Below are 22,133 nucleotides of genomic sequence, written 5' to 3' on the forward strand. Positions count from 1 at the left end.
GCGTGCGTGCGTGCGTGCGTGCGTGCGTGTGTGCGTGTGTGCGTGTGTGCGTGTGTGCGTGTGTGCGTGCGTGCGCGTGTGCGTGCGTGCGCGTGTGCGCGTGCGCGCGTGTGTGTGTGTGTGTGTGTGTGTGTGTGTGTGTGTGTGTGTGTGTGTGTGTGTGTGTGTAGAATTTTTGTCCGTGCACTCTTCTTCTGAACGGCTGCTTTCCGTAGCTATACCTACAATGGGGACACCCTGTGACATGTAGTAAGCACATAATAAGCACACAATAACATGCAGCTAACGTTAGCCACGCTGTTCAACGAAAAAGGAATGAATAAGAAAACAAACGATGTTCGGTTGTCAGAACTCTGACAACCGAACATCTCTCAAGCAATCTCTCTTTTTTTCTTTTCTTTTCTTTTTTTTCGGTGAACAATTTCGTTAACTTTAGCTGGGATACACGGTATAGGGACCTTCTATAAGAGCGGCAGTTTCGTACGAATAGCAACAGCTTTCAAGCCTGTTGTGACTGCGTTCACGACTCGACAATCGCTTAACCATAGGTTCGAGACAGCAAACATTTCGTCTATACCTTCATTTATGTTGTTCAACAAGTGCCATGTGTCTGCTGTTTTTCCTTTTCAGTTAATGGTTACCTAGCGTTTCCTTTTAACGGTTAGTTGGTCTGCCTCGTCGTTCGTTGTCACCGTTATTGTTACACTGCGGTTTTCTAGTGAAGGAGAGCTGCACAGCTGTATTTTTGAGTGGAAAGATCCACAGCTGCACTTTTCCAGTGGAAAGCTGAACGGCTATACCAGATTGTAAGCGGCTCCGGATACTCGTTGCTTTTTTTCTTTTTTTCTTTTTTTTCGTTTGCTGTGTTGACAATGTGAAACAACGCACGAAGCCTGGCTACGCTTTGCGTTGCCCGAATAACAGCTATAACTCTGCTCACGGGCAAACAAACAGTCCATTCGCCGCCACCGACAGCAACGAGAAAGAGAGAGGGAAAGAAAAAGAAAATATCGGCAAGCCGAACGAAACACAGCAGTTTAAGAGGAAAGGAACACTGACGAGGGTAAACGCTAACGAACTAGGAGCCGACAGGTCAAGGAGAAAACGCGAGAGAAGCGTTGATGCTGCCCCACACTGCAGAGCGCAAGAATCTCGCCGGCCCCTCACTAGTAATGTGAAGGGTGTGATGGGACAGAGAAATCCGTTCAAACCGGAAATGAATCGAACGAGGTAGAGGCAGGGCACTTGGAAAAAAAAAAGTGAGGAACTGTAAAACAATGGCGGCGTCTGTTTACCCGCGCCGAGTCGTCTCGGGTGCCTGTCTTTTCATCGTTAGGCACGGTTAGTGTTTCTCTCACTCTTTCTTCTTCGTTTATTTATTCATTTCCTTACACATTTCTTAATTTCTTCTTTCTCACTGCTTTCTTATTTTGTATTATCTTCCTTTCTTTTTTTTTTTTTACTTCCTGCTTTCACTCTTCACCCTCTCTCTATTTCGTCTCTGAGTCGTTCTCTATCTTTCTATACTTATTTATTCATGCTCTGTTGTTTTTCCTTCTTTTTTCTGTTCCTTACTTCCTTTATTCTTTTTCTTTTTCTTGTTCCTTTCATTCCTTAGCCTTCTTGCTCCTCATGTTTTTTATTTCTTTATTTCTTTTCTTTTTTTTCATTCATTGCTTCCCTTCTTTGTACATCACGAGAGAGAACTATACACGTTCTCCTCTCCCAGCCGCTGGATCATGATGACCGGCTGTGCGAACCACAGCACGGCTTTGTTTTTTCAGGCGCCGCCGGCCCGAAAGAGCGCCTCATCCACTTTCCTGGCCCGATGCGCGACGAGTCGACAGAACACCGCGACCACCTCGCCGTCTGCGCAACTTGACAGATATCCGGTACATTTCTTCGAGGTTGTAATAGGATTCCCGGCCTTTCATTTCAGCGCAGCTTAATGAACGAAGGCATTCGCAGCACCACCCGTTTCGCTTATATATAACCCGCACGCGTGCGCTTTGGAGCCAACCTGACTATATGAGTGTACTTGGCAGACGCGCCGCTTGCTTTCGTCCATTCTTCGCCTGCATGCCTCGCGCGTGAGAAACAGGCAAATCGGACACCGATTTCGTCGGAAGATTCGGTTTCGGTATCACATTCTTCAAGTGAAATCCAATGTGAGTGACATGCCTGTTTAATTCTCGCCGCTTCCGCGGCCGACTGCTTCGTGTCGCTTGCGTAATAGGCGACGTTCGCTGGCGAAGACAGAGCAGCGCTCTGATGTATAGTCTGAGCGCTACGAACCGACGGTTATCCGATCCGTGCAGGAGACGGAGCTTCTGGATCTGTCTGAATAAAGGAAAAGCACGCCTAGGCTTTTGTGCTAAGTAATTTCAGACCGAAATCGCAAGGTGTAAACAAGCTAGCGAGCTTTCGAATGACACAGTCAGGGGAAACAAGTGAAGAAACTGTAGAGGAGTGACAGCTAGCGCTGTCGTCTCCGCGCGCCGCTTTCAGCTCTTGCCTCTTGTTTCTGGAATGCGAAAGAACCTTGTGCCTTAATGATCTCTGATGATAACGATACTAAACTGGAGATATGAACAACTTTACATATTTGCTTTCTGTGTTCGTGTACTGTGCCATCTAATGTTGGCGCGTCACAGCGATGTGGTAGTAAACGTCAAGACCAGTAATCGAAAAAAAAAAGAACTACCATTCCTTTGTTCTGTCCCACGTTCACTAATGAAGTCAAAGTTCCAACAAGCAGTCAGCTCGTCCTTAAGAACACATTCCTCGTTTTCCCGCGAGTAATTGCTTTGAGCGGATCGAGTAATCGGACTGAGAGAAGGATCTGATTTTTTTTTCTAATTCTATATACGACGGTCCGACTAAAAGGCGCACTCAGTCCTAGCGTTCTTAGTCTTATACATCCCTTCGTAACAATGCTGCTTACTCTTACTCTCCGCTTCGGCGAAATAGTTGGACAACGCTGCCTCCGCGGCTGGCGAAGACACTTAAACAGTTAACGAGAGCGCGATGAGGTGACATTGGAAGCCACTGCTGCGTCGATCGGCTGCAGACAGTAGGCTGCCTGTCTGCCTGTCTCTCTCTCTTTCATTTTGTGTGTGTGTGTTTAAGCGAGTGAGGTTCTATGTATATCCAATGAACAACGCGAACGAAGCGTTCCGAGTACATCGTGTGCCAACGGCGGCAGCCGATTAATTTTTTTATTATCTGTCTATCCCATATGCAGTGTGCACGGCGCCTTTGATTTCGCACTGCATGTACTCGCCGTCGACCCCTGGCTTCGCAGCGAAGGCAAACAAAGTGGGCCGTCTCAACTTGTCAGCGAGTCGTCGTGCTAACAGGATGCGTTGCTCCCTCGCTTCGCACTGTTTGTATTGTCAAACGAGCCCGAAAGATGTGTGACAAATAAGAAAGAAAAAGCGTTTTCGCACGAAAAGGCACTGTTTTGTTCCATTCCTCGTTTACTCGCTGGCGGGGTCTTTACTGAACGATCCGACAAGTCGAAGCACCACATTGACTGCCCTTTTTCGCGCCTTATGTAGGCCGTGTATTTATATGGATCACTTGACTTCAGCGTGTTCCTGCATTTGTCTGTGCCTCCTTCATCTTTCTTCTAGATGAGTTGAATTAGTACCACGCTCATAAACTTCATTTCCTTACTTTCCATTAGTTTAATTTTTCTTTCTTCTTTCGTTCCTGCCGCTTCCTCCGAAAATTGGGGCGCCTCTTAGGATTATTGCACCATTTCGTAATGTCACGCTTCACTGCATCGTTGTCTTTTGTTCTTTCTTTTGTTTTTCTTTTTCCCAGCTTCTCAACGTGTACTTCTTGAGATTGCGTCCCCGTACGAAGTGTTCGCGAGGTCTCTGGGAAAGGGCTGGCTGTTCACAACCGAAGAACAACACCGCCGTCTTTGCACACAATTTATTGGTCCACATACTCTAAATTAGCACCCGGCTCTTTCGCCGACGCCCTAGATGAAATAATATTCAAGGCGTCTATTATAGAAACGCTGTAGTGATTTTCGGGCCTCTTTCTTCATATTTAGCATTTTTTACCGCTGCTGTTTTCTTTACTGTCACTACGTCTCTGACAGTGTTTTGTTGTTTCCTCTACACTTTTGCATGATGAAATTAACTTTGCTTCAGCCATTGCAGCCATCCAGTGCCGCTGTCATTCTTGTCATGACTTTCGTCAGTTTGCGTCTCTTCGTGTCCCGCCGCGGTGGCTTAGCGGCTTCGGCGTTGCGCTGCCAAGCACCGAGGTCACGGAATCAAATCCCGGTCACGGCGGCCGCATTTCGATGAAGGCGAAATGCAAACACGCCCGTGTCCCGCGCATTAATTGGGGGGCACGTTAAAGTTCCGATAGTGGTAAAAATTAATCCGGAGTCCCTCACCATACGGCGTGCCTCGTAATCAAATCGTGGTTTTGGCACGTAAAAACCCAGAATTCATTCTTGTGTTCTTTCGAATTATGCGACGATCCGTGCAGCAGACGGCGAACGTTGTTGGGCGCCCGCGGCTGCATGAGCACAGTTTGTTTCCGCTTTACCATGTTTACTTCGCTCTTCCTCAACTTTTCTACGCTCCCCTCTCCTACGCCTACCTGCCTTTTTTTTTCTTTTTTTCCTGTGGAGGTTCAAACATTTCTTTAGTTATTGAAGTCTTACAGGCCCAAAGTCATTACATAAGGCGGCGGCTGCAACAAAGTAGTACAACGTATGAGGAAACACCAGAGGCGCAAGGAAAATGCATTATGAATATGTATGAATAGCGTTTAAAATTAGGCAGCTACAGATGCGAGATCCAATAAAATAGTCTAAAAAGGAACCCTGCAAAAAACAACAACAAATTATTAAGGCGCGGTAACAATCACTTGATTGTAAAAATAATAATAAACAAATAAAGCCTCAGTTGTTCTTTTACAAAGAACGGAGACAAGCGTCAAAGTTGTCATCACCAGTCAAAAAAGCGCCCCATTAAGTAGACGCCCATAGAAAGCCACTACCATGACCCGACGGTAGTCTCGACGTGGCTGTATAGCATATACATAGAGATGAGGGCAAGTAAAAACTCCGCACTGTTCAAACAGCGACGGATCGCTCTACGCTAGAACTCACGCCATGGCGGACATCGTCACAACTGAACTAATTACTTTGCCAAACTCACGAGCACAGGTGATCTGTCGGTCACGTCCTCTTTTTCACTGGTGCACTCTGAATATTACGCACCCAAAACCCAACAAGGGTGCAGCCGCCTTTTAATGACGTCGCGCTGGTGCTGCCACGTTACTCAGGCGCAGGAGAGATTCCAACTCCTCTGGGCACGCACTCTACCCCCATGGTTGCGCAGTGACTGCTAATGACAGATATAATAAGATATAATCTTGAAGATGCCTTTTTTCTGACGCGGTCTTAATTAGGCTGACAATTATGACGATGACGCAAGGATGTTGAGCTGCCCCGGACGGTTTAAGGCAGCGCAAGCGGCAGACATCCCAATCATCGTACTGCGTCACGGAGGTGGCCGGTGCCTGTCGGTGCGTGTCATCCAAACCAGTGCCCTCCAGAAAGATGAGGAATCTCTATATCTGCCGCTTGGAAAGCTTGCTCAGTTTTTGCTTCGATTGACATCGTTTCCAGAGCTGTCGTTTGCTCTTTCTCTGCCCTTAGCACACACCACCTGCGCTAACTAAATTTTGTCAGAAATAACAGAAAAATTCATGAGGGCTGTGCTAGAGCAGAATCGCCTGCGTTTTGTTGCAGTTTATTCTTATCGTGAGTCTATTTTGTAACGCGGCCACTTATATTACTGAAGTTAATGATGCAGCCGTTTTGTTTAACTACATGTTTACTGATGTCAGTTACAGTGTCAATCGGAATATCGCTAGACACGCTGAGCAGCAGTCAAACAATCAATGTTTTCTGACCAGCGGGCGCAGTTACTGTCATCGTGGCGCGAAGGCGAGCCATTAGCATGAAAACACCGCCTACACGACCCGCCGTGGTGGCTCAGGTGGCTATGGCGTTCTGAGAACTAAGTTTTGGGTTCGATTCCCCACCGGGCGGCCGCATTCCTGTGCAAAACACGCTCGGGCACCATGCTCTTACTGCAAGTCAAAGAACCCCAGGTGGTCAAAATTATGTAGAATTACTACATGTGGTGATTAGTTTAGGAAATTAGTGCTTAGGCGCTCATCAGGAGTAACATACGGTCTATGGAAGAGGCCCTGCTTCTCTCGCAGCGGAGGGTACTAAATTGACGAGAATGACGGCTACACTATAAAATAATTTACCGCCTAACCCGCCGTGGTTGCTCAGTGGCTATGGTGTTAGGCTGCTGAGCACGAGGTCGCGGGATCGAATCCCGGCCATGGCGACCGCATTTCGATGGAGGCGAGATGCGAAAACACCCGTGTACTTAGATTTAGGTGCACGTTAAAGATCCCCAGGTGGACCAAATTTCCGGAGTCCTCCACTACGGCGTGCCTCATAATCAGAAAGTAATTTTGGCATGTAAAACCCTGTAATTTTTTTTAATTTACCGCCTAAAAGCGATAAGGGATGTATCCCTTGAAATATCCCTTGAAGCACTCTGCTCCCTGATCTGTTCATATTTCCTGTATTTTACTTTCTAGTATTAGTGCCTTACGTTCAATTTTACTCGTTTTATTTCCTTGAAGTGTACCTTTGTGGCATTTTATTACTTCAGTTTTTCCTTTTTCATGTTGATGAACCCTGCATTGAGGCGTATCTTTTGTACTAGACTTCAGAATGCTGCTTACTCTCTTTCTTTTTTTTATTTTATGCCTTGATTTTGTAACCCCCCTTACAAATGTTCCCATAGGGCCTGTAAGGTATATTAAATAAATAAATAAATAAATAGCATTCTGTGAATAAATCACACTCTTACACACAAGAAAGGTGTAAGAATGTGAGTTAAGTATTGATTTACACCACTATTTACATTTAAGGGTGTAAATTATTTTATACTGATAGCTGGAGTGACTGTAAGTTGATTATGGTGCGTAACTTCGTTTACAAGTTGTGATAGGAAGCTGGTGGTGGGCCGAGCCGGAAAGAAAAGACGACGAAGGTGACGCTCGTGTGCTAAAAGACAATCGCATTCCGCGTCGCTCTGGGGTCGGGATGTTTGCCGTGCCAACCTGCAGTGCTAACAAGGTTCACCGCGATGCGACGTGCACAAGCGAGCTCGCCTGCGCTCGCGGCCTTTAGCGCCTTGCCGCAGGGGCGGCGGCGTTACTGCCACCGGCTCTCCATCGATTTCGTGCCCTTGCGTGGGGGGGAGGGAAGCGGCTTGCGCACAAGGAAGGCCCATCGTGGAGCACACGAGAACAGTGCCACAGCGTTTCTTCTTTTTTATCTTCTTTCCTCTCGCCTCTCTCAGGTGTGTGTCGATCGAGGAAGACCGCGCGCGCGCAACGCGGTGCCAGGGGTACGTCGACACTCTCAGATTCTGTCGAATTCACACAGCGCGCAATGCAACGGGGAGGCGTGCCGCTTGCGGTATGGCGTTTCTGCAGACCTCCATGCGCACGCACACACAACAGCGTTCGCAGAGCCCAGTCGTATATTTAAGAAGTACTGTTCTTATACCTTTGGAAATATTAGGTATTAATATGTAATACTGTTTAACCGCGCGGAAATACTGCGATCATGCAATTATATTCCTGCCTCGCAGCTGTCGTGTGCCACGCAGCCGGGGGCCCCGGACCCAGTCACATACTGTAGCTTTCTGACTGGGCTTCCGCCCAAGCCATCAGAGGAAAAAGTTCGATTTTGAAGTCTGGTTCCTTTGCTTCATTTTCTTCGCGCTTTTCCCTCCCCCAGTGTAGGATAGCAAACCAGGTGTAACCTGGCTGACCTCCCAGCTCTCTCTCTCTCTCTCTCTCTCTCTCTCTCTCTCTCTCTCGAGTTTGCTGCATGAAACGTTTGCTGTTTTTATTTCACCACGTTACTTTAGACGTAACGGCTTGTTGAACGTCCCCAGATCTAACCGCTAATAGCTTATATCATAGAGGGTTTAGTTTCTTTATATGTTTCTTGGACGCCCTTGCAAGGACTTGATCAGCAAGAGGAACGACAAAGAGTGCAAGCTTGGGTTCTGGGAGACGAGTACTGTATCGCTCCTTCTTAGCGAATGCCCAGGCGTAAAATGTGCCACCGTTTCGCTCGCCGTACCAGCAGCTTTCAGAGCACGCCCGAGCTATTATCGTTTCCGACTCGGACTACTGCAGCCGACACGCTATGACCCTTTCTTGGGAGTCGATTTAACGCGGACATGTGCCCACACATGTGGTGTCACACACACGCACAAACATAAAGAGAGAGGGCACGATAAAAACAGAAAGAGTTCTGCGTGCGTGCGTGTATGTAATTTTTCTAGCACTCGCCCTCGCCTGTCGCTGCCGTTTGCGCCATTACCACGTAGTAAGATGACGTATCCCTATTTATTTATGTTTTCATTAATATGCCACCTCGTTTATCGGACACGGAACCCGAGGGGTCTTAGCTTCTACCTTCAACGATTGTGTGTGTCCTGGAAGAGGCTTACAGGGCAGGCCTCTTCCTAGGGGATAGCAAGTTGGCCTAACGAACTTTTCGTGATGCCGGTAATACGTTGCGCTCGATTAGTTAAGCCGGTTCCTAGCTGTCACGCACTCGCCTGTGCCGAGGCTTCGCGTCGCCGGAGCAGCTACACGTATGCACAGAAGCGCTGGGTGAGTCCTGCCAAGGAGAATGGGACAGCTTTATATGTTTGCTCTGAGTTGCCACGCGGAACATTACAAAAGTGTTATTCTGTAAGTGTCCAGCTAGTGAATTTGTCCATTTCGTCTCCTGCTGATGTTCTGATTGGCAGGGTCGTGGTACGCCCGAGAGGGAGTCAGGCGCGCCCAGCCAATTAGCACTTCAGCAGCAGACGAAATGGGCATGCCCACTAGGTGAACACCATGGCCGCTAAGCAACCACAGCTCTTGTTGGACAATGCAATACGCAGTCTTGGTCTTCTTCAGTACAGGAAGGCAGTGCGCTATAAAACATAATACGCAGAGACACGGATGGTAAGAGCGCAGCATTCCACGCCCCTCTGTCTGTGGGTAGTTTTTCTTTGCTCATGTAATTTATGTTGCTGTCCAAGATGCACCCGCAATACCAACATGATGGTCTATAGTACTGTCGTGTTTCTTTACGCTGCAAATCTTTCTCGGTTTGAGGAAGTCACTTTCCGGAGACTACGGCTGGGGCGGCCCTTACACATTCCGTCAATCACGAGAACTTGAGGTCCAACACCCAAAGAATCCCGTGAACTGTCCCAAAGTGTGCTGCTCCGGCATCTACAGAGAACATTCACCACCCAGCTGTTGCAGCTATGCCCATGAACGAAGGCTACTCGACGGTGGTTTCTATGAACTGTCAAGCTACGAACGGATCAAACAGACACCAGCAGAACAAAACAAAACAAAACAAACAGGAGTTGGCTCGTGGAGTCACTGTACTGCAATTTCTACACGACGAGGGCCTGGACGCCTTTCATGAAGCCCCACAAAGCCCAAACAACGTGCCACATGAACAAACATTCAAACAACTTGTTCGCCTTTATTTCTGGACATAAAGAGCATATTCACCACCGCCTCCCCCAGAAAAAAATGAAAGAAGGAAAAACACGATACTAAGGGCTTCGTGTTAACTTACGCGTGCTTAAATCAGAGTTTGAAGTTGTCAAAGTCAAACTGACTGCATCGAAAATGATACGTTGTGCTATGTGCTGTTAAATACACATCTACGCACGCCGAAGAGCAAGCTGCTCAAAGAGAGAGAGAGAGAGAGAGAGAGAGAGAGGATGCAGACCGACAAAGATCTAAATTAAGAAATTCCGCTACTCCATAGGTACATTCCTCCTCCATCCCTGTCGTCCTTTCTGAAAATCGATCCGTGTCCACTTTGGTGCCACCGCCATATTGAAAGACAAAGCACGTGCAGGCCAACTTGCGCGAACTTCCATCTCGATTCACCGTGCGGCGTATAGTGAACGAAGGTGCGCGCGATTCGGCGAAATATCGCTGCCCGACCCGACGCGTCGAAGCCCGGTGGTCGCTCGACTGCTGGCCCACATACATCTGGCGCCCCGATCGACCTTGGCTGCCGGCTTCACCGTCAGCGCCCGCCGGCCCTTTAATCGAGCCGCTATATTACACTGCGCGGGGACTCGGCGAGGCTGACTCGCCGCATGGCTTGGACAGCCTCGTATTAATGAACTCTTCTACGGTCGGTCGCCTCCCAGAGAGTGGTAACTTCCTTTATTCGCTATGTTGGCGACTCCCCTCTCTTCAAGCCCCCCTCCCCCTCCGCTTTCCACGCCCGCAAGGTCGGTTTTTCTCTACAGAATGACTGCAAGCTGTGCAAGTCGGAAGCGACTCATATTGAAGAAGCGCAAAAACACGGATACATTAGGCAAGGAAGTCAGAAGACGCAGCGTCCGTCTCTGACTTGTCGCCTTTCTGTTACCCGAACACTTGCACTCTAAAAAAAAAATGTGAATATTTGTAAATGAAAAGTACGAAAGTTGTAGTGGCATACCTCTCTGAGTTCTTATGTTCTGTGTGCCTCGCTTGTTCTATAACTCCACTAACAGTATATGCCGACAAATATTTACGCCATCTTACAGAAAAAAAAGGAAAACATCGTTTTTCATTTTCATTTCATTATTGAAGTAACTTTTACTCTCCTCACGACTGCAACTTTCAGGGGGTACGAAAGAGTCAACTGCTGGAATGTAGCCGTAACAGATCATACAAGTACAAATGACCACGCTACGTAAAACATATGAAAAGTGACGAGGCACCCGTCACTATACGCGCCACATCCTAGCGTGATCCGTACAAGCATGAACTGTTCCAGGAAAAACTTAGGACCACCCGCCTCGTGACCACGTCAAGGGTGAAGCTGCACACAAATGTTCATTAAAGATAGTAAAGAAGTGAAAAAAAATTATTTCGCTCGCAGCATTCGGTAAATATGTTTCCCTATAGGGATGAATTTCAAATCAAGAAATGCACCGCCTTTCAGCGTAAACAGAAAAAAAATGAATATCATTTTTTTAATCAAAGAATCTTTTTAGATCCCGTTCAAATAAATTTATCGCAGTTGAAAGTGAAAATTTCCTTTTTTTTCGCGCTTATGTTCTAGGGTGGTCGAGGACCGTAGCTAGTGCATTTGTTTCTTTCGCATGAGAGAGGTCCAGTGGATCCCTGTTTTTTAACTGAACGAGAAAGAGCAGGCAACACAAGAGAAGAACGTTGATCAGCTGAAGCTATGGCCTCGGCGGCGTCAGTGCCCCGAAAGTTTGTGCTGATACTAACTCGAGAGAGTGTTGTGATAAAACATAAAGAAAGTGATGCTCTATATAGGAGCAGGTTCTGGGATTTTTCTGTCTCTCTTTTTCCCTTGCTGCAGAGATAGCAAGCAATATGTTTAGTTTCGGAAGAGTGCATGTTTGGGACAAGTGAGACGGAGGAATGTTACTTTACGTAGAACACCGGAAATCACGGAATCGATGGCGTTCTGTCTTCATATTATGGTTGTTTTCTGCCTTTTCTTTTATGCTGTCGTGGCGTGTGCAATATAAGTTGTTTGTTATGCTCACGTTCCTGTCACTTCGTGTCAGACGAGAAACAGCGGTCATAAACAGCGGTCACAAATGACGTCACGTCGCATTTAGCTCGATGCCCTTAACGCAGTCTCTTTCTACACTTTGTAAAAAGTAAGCGCGGGCGAAAAAATATCACCGACAGCTTGAAGGTGACTTTTGAGTTCCCGCGAACAATTACTGCAGGTATAGGAAATACAAACTTCATATATCGCGGAGTCAAACATCGTGGCCGCTAGACGTCAACCCGAGAAACGTTGCAGGGAACACAGAGCACCAAAAAAATTGTTGCAAATTACAACGATCACATGATTACACGACTCATGTACAAACCACAACACTTCAATGGACGCGATGTTAGAAGAGACGAACCAATTGGACAGTAAAGCGTGACCCTGCAGGTACAGTGCAGGCCGCCCAGCGGCTCACTGCGTACATCCGTCTCGTATATAGCGTTTCGTCTTCATGCGAGGGTATGCTGCGCATGTACTTTATAGCCGATGCTGTCGACCTTGTGTAAATTCAGCGATCGAGTGTTCATTTTTGCGATCCATATATTCAACAGCATTTTCGCCTATGGCGATTGGACACGAACGCATGCTAAATAAACAGCGCAAGAAAACAAGGACACAGGCTGCGACTCGCGTCGTCAAGTCTTTCTCGCGTCCTACAGTCTCTCGGGGCTGCATTCCATCACACGTCCACAGACGCCAGTCACTTGGACCGTGGCTTCCGACGGTGCAATCTCGGAGCGGTCACGCCTGGTCACGCCTGGACAAATCATCGGGCGATGGGGCCGATGTCCGCTGCCTCGTCCCCAGCTAAACAGGAAGCCCTCACGTCGCGGTCAGCCGAGCAAGTCGCGAATTCGCCGAAACGACCGCTCGCTCGCGGTCTTTCTTAATTTGCTCCCGAATGCTCCCTCTAAACAAGCCAGCCGCCAGGCTCGACACTTCCTTTGCGAGCTTCTGTCAGTGGTTGTTATGTACCGACCGACGGCGGTCGTAAATGCTAACCACCGCAGCGGCGGTTCTCCGAGAGCCGTTTCTCCCGTCAGTGAGCATTGGCGCGTCTCTCCGGAGACTCGTAAAGTGCTCTAGCCGTGCACAACCACCGCGCCGTGCACTGATCTAAATCCAGAGATCCGGCGTAAAAGGATCCCGCGCGCGCATTGTTGGTGCAGGAACCGCGCTAGCGCTTATGCTATATGGTATACGCTCGCCGCGGACAGAATGACTCATGAACGCCGGAAATTGCTCTTGCAGCCGGGTTCTCCTCCGCACCCCTGCCTGCAGTAGTTCATTTTTCCCGTCGCCGGTTGAGACAGGGCCGCTAACATTACCCCATATCGACTCAATCAACGCGCGCGCATTTCGCAACGATATGGAGTGGTCTATATATATCAACAAAGATGTGTACCTATGTATCGTACGTGCGGGTACACTTATATAGATCGTCGCAGCACTTCACGTCACGCGAGCGGAATTCGACCCGCTGCGGCGACTCGGGAGTAATGGTTTCTCGCACACCCGGGCACAAGATGAGCAAGACATGCCAGCGTCGGTGTGAGCAATGGTATAGTGAGAGAAATAAGCATGTAATGTTAGCTAAAATAGGATACGGTTCACTGTCCCAAATCGGGAGTATATACAACTGAAAGACAGCACGACAGAACGTGAAATATCCGAGCACACGAGAGTGAACGTGCAACAGCCTTCATGCTGCTATCGTGCTACATCATAAGCTGTCCAGATAATTTAAAGAGGTGCAAAGCGGTATTTGAAAAAAGAAAAAGAAACTTGTCCTGATGCTGGTCGCGAAAAGTAGCATCGAATTCTTTTCACCGACAAGGGAGGCTTGCGAAAAAAAAAAGGGAAATGGGAAGACAAAAAAACCGGTGCAGGCGAGTTGCTTCGCTGGTGGGCAGCTCGCCAAGCATACATGGGTGATACTCAGGGTCCGCTTCAATGCTACAATGCCATACAGTAGTAGCCGTATAAAGCTGCGGTTTCTGCGCAGTAATGGTGGTTGTGGTGGCGTTGCTGATACGAGCGGTTCATATAGGTGCCTTCGGAACAGACCATGGCCCAACATATAGAAACTCGAAAGCGACGACGACCACGTAGATTCGCACTGCACTCCCATACGCTCTGAGAGCGCTTATATGTAAGTGAAAATAAGCACCAATCCTTAGCCCTTCAGTTGGTGCGTAAAACCCGCTTTATACGTCCGCGCACGCGAGAAAAACGAAAACACGACGTCGCCGTGTTTTCCCAAGGACCCGATCCTCCCCGCGGTTCGTCGTCGAGCAGCAAACAGTGCACATGCCAGGAAGGATCCCAGTCATATATTAACTTCATTCTTTTCTCGACTTCGCAGGGCTTCGGAAGCCGGGGGCCTGTATACGTACAGACACGCGTTCATGCATATATGATCCTCTTAAATATATAGCGTCGCTAAAACTGTGCGCCGTTGGGGAAGCACGAGCGTGCGCGAGGTGCAGCAGACTTCGAGGCGAGCGCCAACAGTTGCCCGGAGTTTTGTCCTGAAAGTAGGGAATGTACGCACCGAAAGATGGGCATAAACAATTTGAGTCGGAAAAAGCGAAATTCTCTGGAGCGCACGCACCGGCGTCCTACGCAACGAGCGCAGACGCATTTCGCAGCCTTGAGTCACTGCGCGGAGCAGCTTTATAATCGAACAACGGCAGCATAATGACAACGGTCGCCTCGTTGCTTCGAAAAATCGCCTAAATCTATTTCCGTATTTCCCTCATCGTCTCCTTGAGAACTGTTTGGTATGTGTTACACTACAACGTTAGACAGCGCTGTTAGTGGGCAACGTTGAGCTCAATCTTGGTTTCATACTGCTGTGGGTAGTACAGTAAATCAATTGGACTGGTATCAGTCTCCTATTTTAATGAAGAAGAAGAAAACAGAAAGAGAAAGGCACCACAACTTGATAATTACCACCGACGAAAAATGGCGGCTGGCGTTATTCATCTATGTGCTACATTTGATTGACATTTTAAAAGCCTGTATTGAAAGCAACTGAAGATTGCAAGTGTTGAAGCTTGGGCAAGTCGGCAACAAAATTTTAAGTTGGAATTTGAGGGTCTTGCCGGGTTATGGGGCAATTATTAGCAACTCAAGGTTGCTATGCACTGATTGTATGGATCTGGCCGCTATAGTGCTGTGGGTGGTTGTCTGGGATTGCAGTGCTTCGGAAATGATTCTTGTCAAAAAATAGAAGCCCCAGGTGTCTTACCAACTTAATTTTTTGCCTCCTCTGTGACTTTCATCAGCGAGCATCAGTTCACAGTCGACCAAGAGGCGTATCGATTACGCATTTCTTTCTTATTTTTTATTCTTCTTATTCTAAAGAACTTCGGTGCTAGAAATTTGACAGAACGTCGCTTATACGAACTACTTATTGTTAAACTGCAATATGCGTTTAAACGCGCATTGCGACCTCGGCGGCTGCGCTGTCAAATCTCCGACATGTAGTTGAGGTGTCCGTCTTGAGCAAGATGCCTGCATTATTCGTGGCAGTAGATTTCCTCTCCTTGATTTTGAGAATGTTGTGAACAAGAGCACGCCGTCAAAGAGACCTTTGCCAACGAATACTTCGCATTTCATTAATTAACGAATCATCGTAATAGCCGAAACGGCGGCTAATCGCGAACCGTTTTGACTTGTCGACGGCCACGTGCGCTCAACCATGTGGCATATTAGGCACCACGCAGTTTCATGGCCTCCACAGCGCTGCACCGTTTTGACGAGGCGGGTTATGGCAAAGGCTCGCAGCATCACGAGCGTGCGGACTGGGCTCGTGTTTACTGTTGTCGCCGCAGGAGCCCTTTCCGTAGGCGATGCACGCGTACCGCTGGTGTCAGGACGTGCGAACAGGCGCGACCTGCAGCGAACGTGCTTGGGAAGACGCAGCCGCCTCCCCACGACGGAAAGCACGCGCAGCGACCCACGGGCCAGCCTCGGCGAAGAGCTGTTCCCTCTCTTTCTCTTTGACGTACAAACACACGCGTGCGCACACAAACGGACGCATGCTCGCGTGCACACACACACACACACACACCCACACCCACACGCACATGCACGCACACACACACACATGCACGCACACACACACGCACGCACGCACGCTGCGTGTGAGTGCCTGCGTTTAGGCACGTTGTTTTTGGGGAACGATTTTCTTCCCGTCGGGAAGCGCTTCCCGAAACGCGCAGAAGAGCAGCGGAAGTGCGGGCGACTTAATTAACGGACGGCACCGCCGTGCTGCTATCGGAGGGAGAATGGATTGCCGGATGGTCATGAAAGAACTTGCTGGCGAGAAAAGAAGATCGGTCACCCTAAGGCGTGGCGTTACTCTGTAATCCGCTACTGTGCTCCATGCAGGGGAAATAGAAAGATGGAAGGAAAAAAAGGTGATGACCGGACGACGATGAGATGAAAGTTAAAGGTACATGAACGCAAGCATGAAGTTTGGAAGTGTTAAGAATGAATCGCTCGCAAAGCTATGTGCGCTACTTTGCTTAAACCGAGATCACGGATACGCGTTCGGTGCCCCGGTCCCGTATTCCCAAAACTCCTCATGTGTAGGAGCCCCTCCTCGTTGGCCGGCGTCCGGGCTTTCGACATTCATAACAGCAACATTCATAACCTAGAGCACCAGTCAAGGGATAATTACAGTCCACACTAATGTCATTACTTATAGGATAACGCAGCATAATGCAGCATCTCCAGTGCTGAACATGTCCTTTACTTCTCTGGAAGATCGCTGCCGATCTTGTTGCCAGCGCTCACAACCGTATCTGCGTTGCACTTCGGAGCGCAGCGAACCTATTTCAAGTCGGTTAATAGCGAGTCGTATCTTGCATGGAAGGGGCGTAACCCGCCGCGCAATTTCTCGACGCTGCAGCTGCGCATGTAGTACTCAAACGCAGCTGCGGTTCTTCGAAGCAGCTATAAGGCCAAGGCCGCAGCTAACTGCTTTTGGCGGTCGTGCCAGCTCACTCTCGCGCTCTCTCTAATCCTTCCGTGTTCGTTGAAGCTGTCAGCCATAGGGCGCCTGAATATAGGGCGCCACGTCGCAAGAGACACTATTGTCGTCTGAGGTCTTTCAAACCTTAGTCAGTTTTGAAATACAATCGCTTGTATCCTCAAACGACTCTCGACTCGAAACTCGTCCTCCACTCCACCGAGTGGAACACAACGCTGCCCTTCGACTGAACTACGCTTTTCAAGAATTAAGGTAGAATGTTAAGGAGCAGCAACTAGTAACTAATTCTATCGAGAGACGGCGCTGTCATCCACTTTCTTGTGCCGAGGAGGAGGGCCGAGTGTGATGGAAAGTTCCAGAATACGGGGTTTGTCTTTCTTAGCGAGTTAACCCCACTTTTCCGCATCGGCTATGTGCGCTTCTAGCTCCTTTCGTGGGCACATTCGGGAGATAGTGCAGTAAAAAGAAAAAAAAAATGTGGGCTATTCCCGTGAACATGTTCACTCTAAAAACGTGGGCCGATCCCGAAGATAGTGCAGTCAAAAAGGTTAAGCGTTCCGATGCTTCTCCTACTTCGCTCATGCGAGGGTTGACGCGACAGAGTGGTGTGAGTGATTCCGCCCCATTCTCACCTCCAACTCGCTCAAGGAGACATTGCCTTTGATCGATGCAACTACATGTTGAATCACCTTCCAACTTCTTTCTTTTTACTAGCAAAAGTCTCAGCACTGTGATAACTTTATTTCAGATAACGCCATTTCTTCCTGTCACGGCCATACTATAGTTGACACCAGGAATTCTTAGGTGACCTCATCCTAAAAGCAGCGATGCTGAATCGAGGCGGACTTGTCAGACTATTCGAGCGTCACCTGGTGCGAAGGGAAAGCTGTGCCTTGCTCTTTTATCTTCTTGAGTAGATTGCCCTCATAAGAGTAACAATACCTTAAATGGAAAACCTAAAAGTTAACTAGTCGCAATGTATATTAACTTTCGAATGACTAACTTATGGTAGCTATTTGCACGGAATAGTCAAGAGGAAGAAACGTGATCGGCTGTTCGATGGCCCGTCCGAGTTTCTTATTAAAGTGAATGTACCATTTTAATTGCGCGCGTCCCCGTTTTCAAGTCACAGTCCATTGAGGCGTCTGATTAAAATGAAATCGTGCTCCTTAAGCCATGCATATATTTTCTGTCTTTCTTTTCTTCTTTTTCTTTTCATCAAGAACAACCGGCAAGGAGCAGGAAGATACATTCTCAAAATTGCTACGTACGTAAATCCGCAATAATATGGTACTTCGAGAAAAACAGAGAGTGCGTTTTATGACCCTTAATTGACTATGCGCATATGACTTTGTCTGCCCGTGTGAGCACGCAATAACTTTATCTTCAAGATATTTATTGAGAAATCATGCGCAAACGCAATGAGAAAGCGAAATATGAGAGTACACTCGGGCTTACTTCAAGAATGAAGACAAGCAGATTGAACCGAAAAAAATTCAAAAGCACTTTTTTGAACAGCATCATCTCAAGCCTGCTGCATGAAATGACAGGTCTTTTCACTACAGAATAATCCTCCCCCCCCCCCCCCCCCCCCTTGTCGTTTTGTCTCCGTAAACTGGGTCTTTAATGGCGAAACAGTTTTACCGCCTTGCTGGATCAGGTGGCCCGAAATTTCGGCGTACCGTGGCGCAACGCTGCTTCACGAAAAGTGCAAGAAAGAATAGAAAATTTCGGTCGTGCATGGAAATTGAATTTGGCGCAACCTGCGAGTACTGAAGGTTTTACCGTCAGAGTTGTTGGCCACATAAACCCTCTGCATCCTCTCTCTCTCTCTCTCTCTCTCTCTCTCTCTCTCTCTCTATCCTTGCGAGAATATTTTTAGGTGTTCAGATACGGGGACGGTGACGTTGGCAAGTGTTTATATGCACAGAAGAAGAAGGGATGTAAACATTCTTGAAATATAATGCTTTCCTTGGTGAGTTCGCAGTTAGAAACAAAAACGCGCGCGCGCACAGCGCAATAAATTGCGGACAGACTAACGATTACGCGGCATATAGCTCTGACTTGTGCGTGCCTTCTTTCAGTATTCCACCCAATTTATTCGCCAATTCACCAATTCATCGTCGTCATGCAACATAAATCTACTGCTGCAGAGAGCCTCCTCTTAGGTGGACCGAAACTATGCTTATACCCTCCCCCCCCCCCCCCAAAAAAAAAGAAAGTGTCCAGAACTAGTAATAGTGATGGTGGTGATTACGACGACGACGACGATGATGATGATCGCCAATGAGAGTGGCCGTTTCCTCTTCTTACGAAACGCAGTAGAAGCCAGGAGCCGAATTCTTTTCGTTCGTATAAGAGCTCTTCACCATTGGCAGGCCGCCTTGGCTAATGTCTTAATGATACGTCTAGCATAAGTAGTGGCTGAAATTCTCTTTACGAACAATTCTAGCGCAAGAGCTTTGGGCCACTTGCTTTGTCGACACGTGGTTTGAGGCGCACGCTCAGTTGCTTCAGCGTGCGCACACGTCTCGAGGCAGTGCACTGTGACGGTGGGCTGGCTCATCGCGCAGTGCAGAAGCGTACTGCACAGAGAGTTATTATTCGGTCATAGCGTTGGCAGGAGTACAACATACACACAAACAGAACACGAACGTAAAGGAGGAAACACTCCCAATAACGTATCCCAATAATGATATGCCAACTAGCTCCAACGCAAGCCCTAACTAACGGTGAGTAGTAGCCTATAGCTATATGCCCGATACACGCTGGCGTGGTGACGTCTGCGCAGACGCAGCTTCCTTTACCCATCTGCAAGTTGCCCCATTGGACAATGCGTTCTTTCTATTTCCCCCTTCCATTCTGTTTCTCTTTTTATCCCTCTTAACCCTTCCCCCTGCGCAGGGTAGGCAACCGGAACTACCTCTGGTTAACCTCCCTGCCGTTCTCTGCATTATTTTCTCTCTCTCTCTCTCTCTATAGCAAAATCCACATACCGCGCTAAGATTATTCATTTATTCTAATTTATTAATTTATTCGTATTCTAACAATACATGTCGTTTCGTGACTGCCATGGCGCTGGAGCTAAAGGCAAAGAAATGCGCCCGACTTGGCTCCTAACACCATGGTAACACGTAACAGAGCTATAAATGTGAAAAAAGAAATGTGTAACCATAACGTGCCACGTGACCAATGGTACAAATTACTTTGAATACAATAAAACACCGAAGAACACGATACGTTATATTGCCCGGTGTGAAATACGTGCGCTTATCTTGAAACTGAAGTATAGGGCTGAGAAGAAGGAATGAGATCTAACATCTCCATTATTTCCAGCACGTGAGATGGATGCTAGGTATCACATGCGCTGGGATGCAAGGATCTTTCTGCACGAGCACTCGCCCATGAATTTACGAGCCCCTGATTAGTATAAATGAATCTCTTGAAATCGCTCTTCAACAATGTCTCAAAATGGCTTCTAAATATTTCTGAGTATATATACCAACGAAGAGCCTTCAAGACATCATCGCGAGATTGCGAGACTGAAACTTCGAAGAACAGAGACCTTGGTCAAAAAATACCATCGCTCGCGCCGAATTTCGTAATCGGCCATCCCAAGTTACGCTTAAGTTGCATCACCTTCGTGAGCGAGCAAATATTTCACTCTCATCAGTGCGAACCAAGTCACGTAAGAGTAGTATATATGGATTCAAACGTAATGCTAATAATACGTCGCTGACATTTTCGTGCGATCGCGCATTACCATTCGCTCGTACGACTGGCGCCCGCGCAGAAGCGCTGTTTATGGAACATCTCCGGTTACCGCCTTCATCATATTTTCTGCAAACACCGCGAGAAGCAGCGCATTCATTTCTTCTTGCGCCCACCTTCTTGTATTCATATGCAGCCCCCGTATATATAGATTCCTATAAGACAGCAAGAATAATTTGGCCGTTATCTTTGTTATTTATGGCCTACGTCTTCTCGTTCTCTGCTAATTGAAGCATGTCTTTGTTATAGCTGCGAATGTATTCATGTCACTTGCGCCCAAACTTATTCCTATCGGTATAAGTGGATGAGGGACAATGCTGTATGTACTGTGTTCTTTTTTTCATCTTTAATCAAGGCTTTTGCACACCCAAAGCGTCCCTATGGCGACAGCTTTTCAACGTGGTGCCTAATATATCGGCAATAAATACATCTATATATAGCTCCCTTGCTCGAATCTCACGCCATTCTCTAAAGAAAAAGAAAGCAATTGTTTTAGGTGGTATCGAGAAGCGTGAAGTAGTGCTCCAGCCAATCCTCGTCACATGGAGTGCTACAACACCTTAAAATCATTCACGTTGATCGAAGTAAAAGATTCGGATTAGCTCGCCTTCCATAATGTGACGGCTGTCGGTTCAGTACATCTGACGTCACGAGTCGGCGCGCGAATTTATCGATCCAGGTACACCGTTTGGTATTTCAATAACTCTTGTGAACCACAGAAGTTACTCTACTCGGTCTATGTATCTATGTGAGGGTGTGTATATATCACTGGATGTATGTATCAATGTATCAAGTAGTGTACTGACGGCCCCCAAATTATGGAAGGCAAGCTACTTCGAGTCGTCACCACACACACACACACACACACACACACACACACACACACACACACACACACACACACACACACACACGTATATATCATTAAAGTACTATACCACCATCTTCGCGTTATATGTCGCAGCCCTCCATGTTCGGAGAGCTGACGAATGCACCAATTTTACGCGTCTTGAATTCGACTAAATTTCGTTTTCTTCTCATTTTTCTTTTCTCTCCGACTTCACCAGCTTGATAGGTAGCCGCCTTTGGAATTTCGCCTGTGAAAACCTAGAGCTTATAAGTTACACATTGTAGTGAACCGATGGCCCACAATGTGAAATGGAAAAGGTAACAGATGTACTTGGAGCTGTGCTTATCGCGTTCTTGTTTTCGTCACGGCAGCCCTGACAGTGATAACGTTGGCCCGCTTTGCACGACGCTGCGACTTCGACCGCGCAGCCCAAATGTTATCTAGGTGCACGGTGTTGCTCATGGCGGCTCCCTATACGTAAGCACAAAGGCTATGGGTTGCCGGTGAATTGTATGGAAAGTTGGAAGCAGCGTGTTTTTCCTACTGCTAGATCTGTTTCACTTGAACCTGGAAACAGGAAGGCAGACCTGAATCTCATCTTGAGCGCACACGTTTTTCTCCTCACCGTTCGCTGATAGGTGAATGCGATGCCCGCAGAGACAGGGTTTGCGGGAACGCGAACGTTCTTCGCAATTCTATTTCCCCACCGTTTTTGTCGGTGTCGCGTTACGTCATTTGCAAGTGCTATAAGACGCTGTAGACAATCGATGTTCGACAGTTTCAGACCAAGGCACACGCGATTTCGCTGC

At 47.6% G+C, this 22,133-nt stretch overlaps 1 protein-coding gene across 2 annotated transcripts in view; it reads left to right on the forward strand.

Annotated features, from left to right (window-relative positions):
- Positions 1 to 22,133, forward strand: part of Rab27 (RAS oncogene family member Rab27) — a 140,023-nt gene that overhangs the window by 61,218 nt on the left and 56,672 nt on the right. The window contains exon 1 of one of the 2 annotated variants that reach the window (XM_055071216.2): positions 388 to 1,892. The exons of the other annotated variant lie outside the window; for it this stretch is intronic. The gene's annotated coding sequence lies outside the window, so the exon portion shown is untranslated. Of the gene's footprint in view, positions 1 to 387; positions 1,893 to 22,133 lie in introns of those variants that run through there. 2 annotated transcript variants of the gene reach the window in all.

The sequence above is a fragment of the Dermacentor andersoni genome, chromosome 5 (genome assembly GCF_023375885.2).
Source record: "Dermacentor andersoni chromosome 5, qqDerAnde1_hic_scaffold, whole genome shotgun sequence".
In the NCBI taxonomy this organism is placed as follows: Eukaryota; Metazoa; Arthropoda; class Arachnida; order Ixodida; family Ixodidae; genus Dermacentor; species Dermacentor andersoni.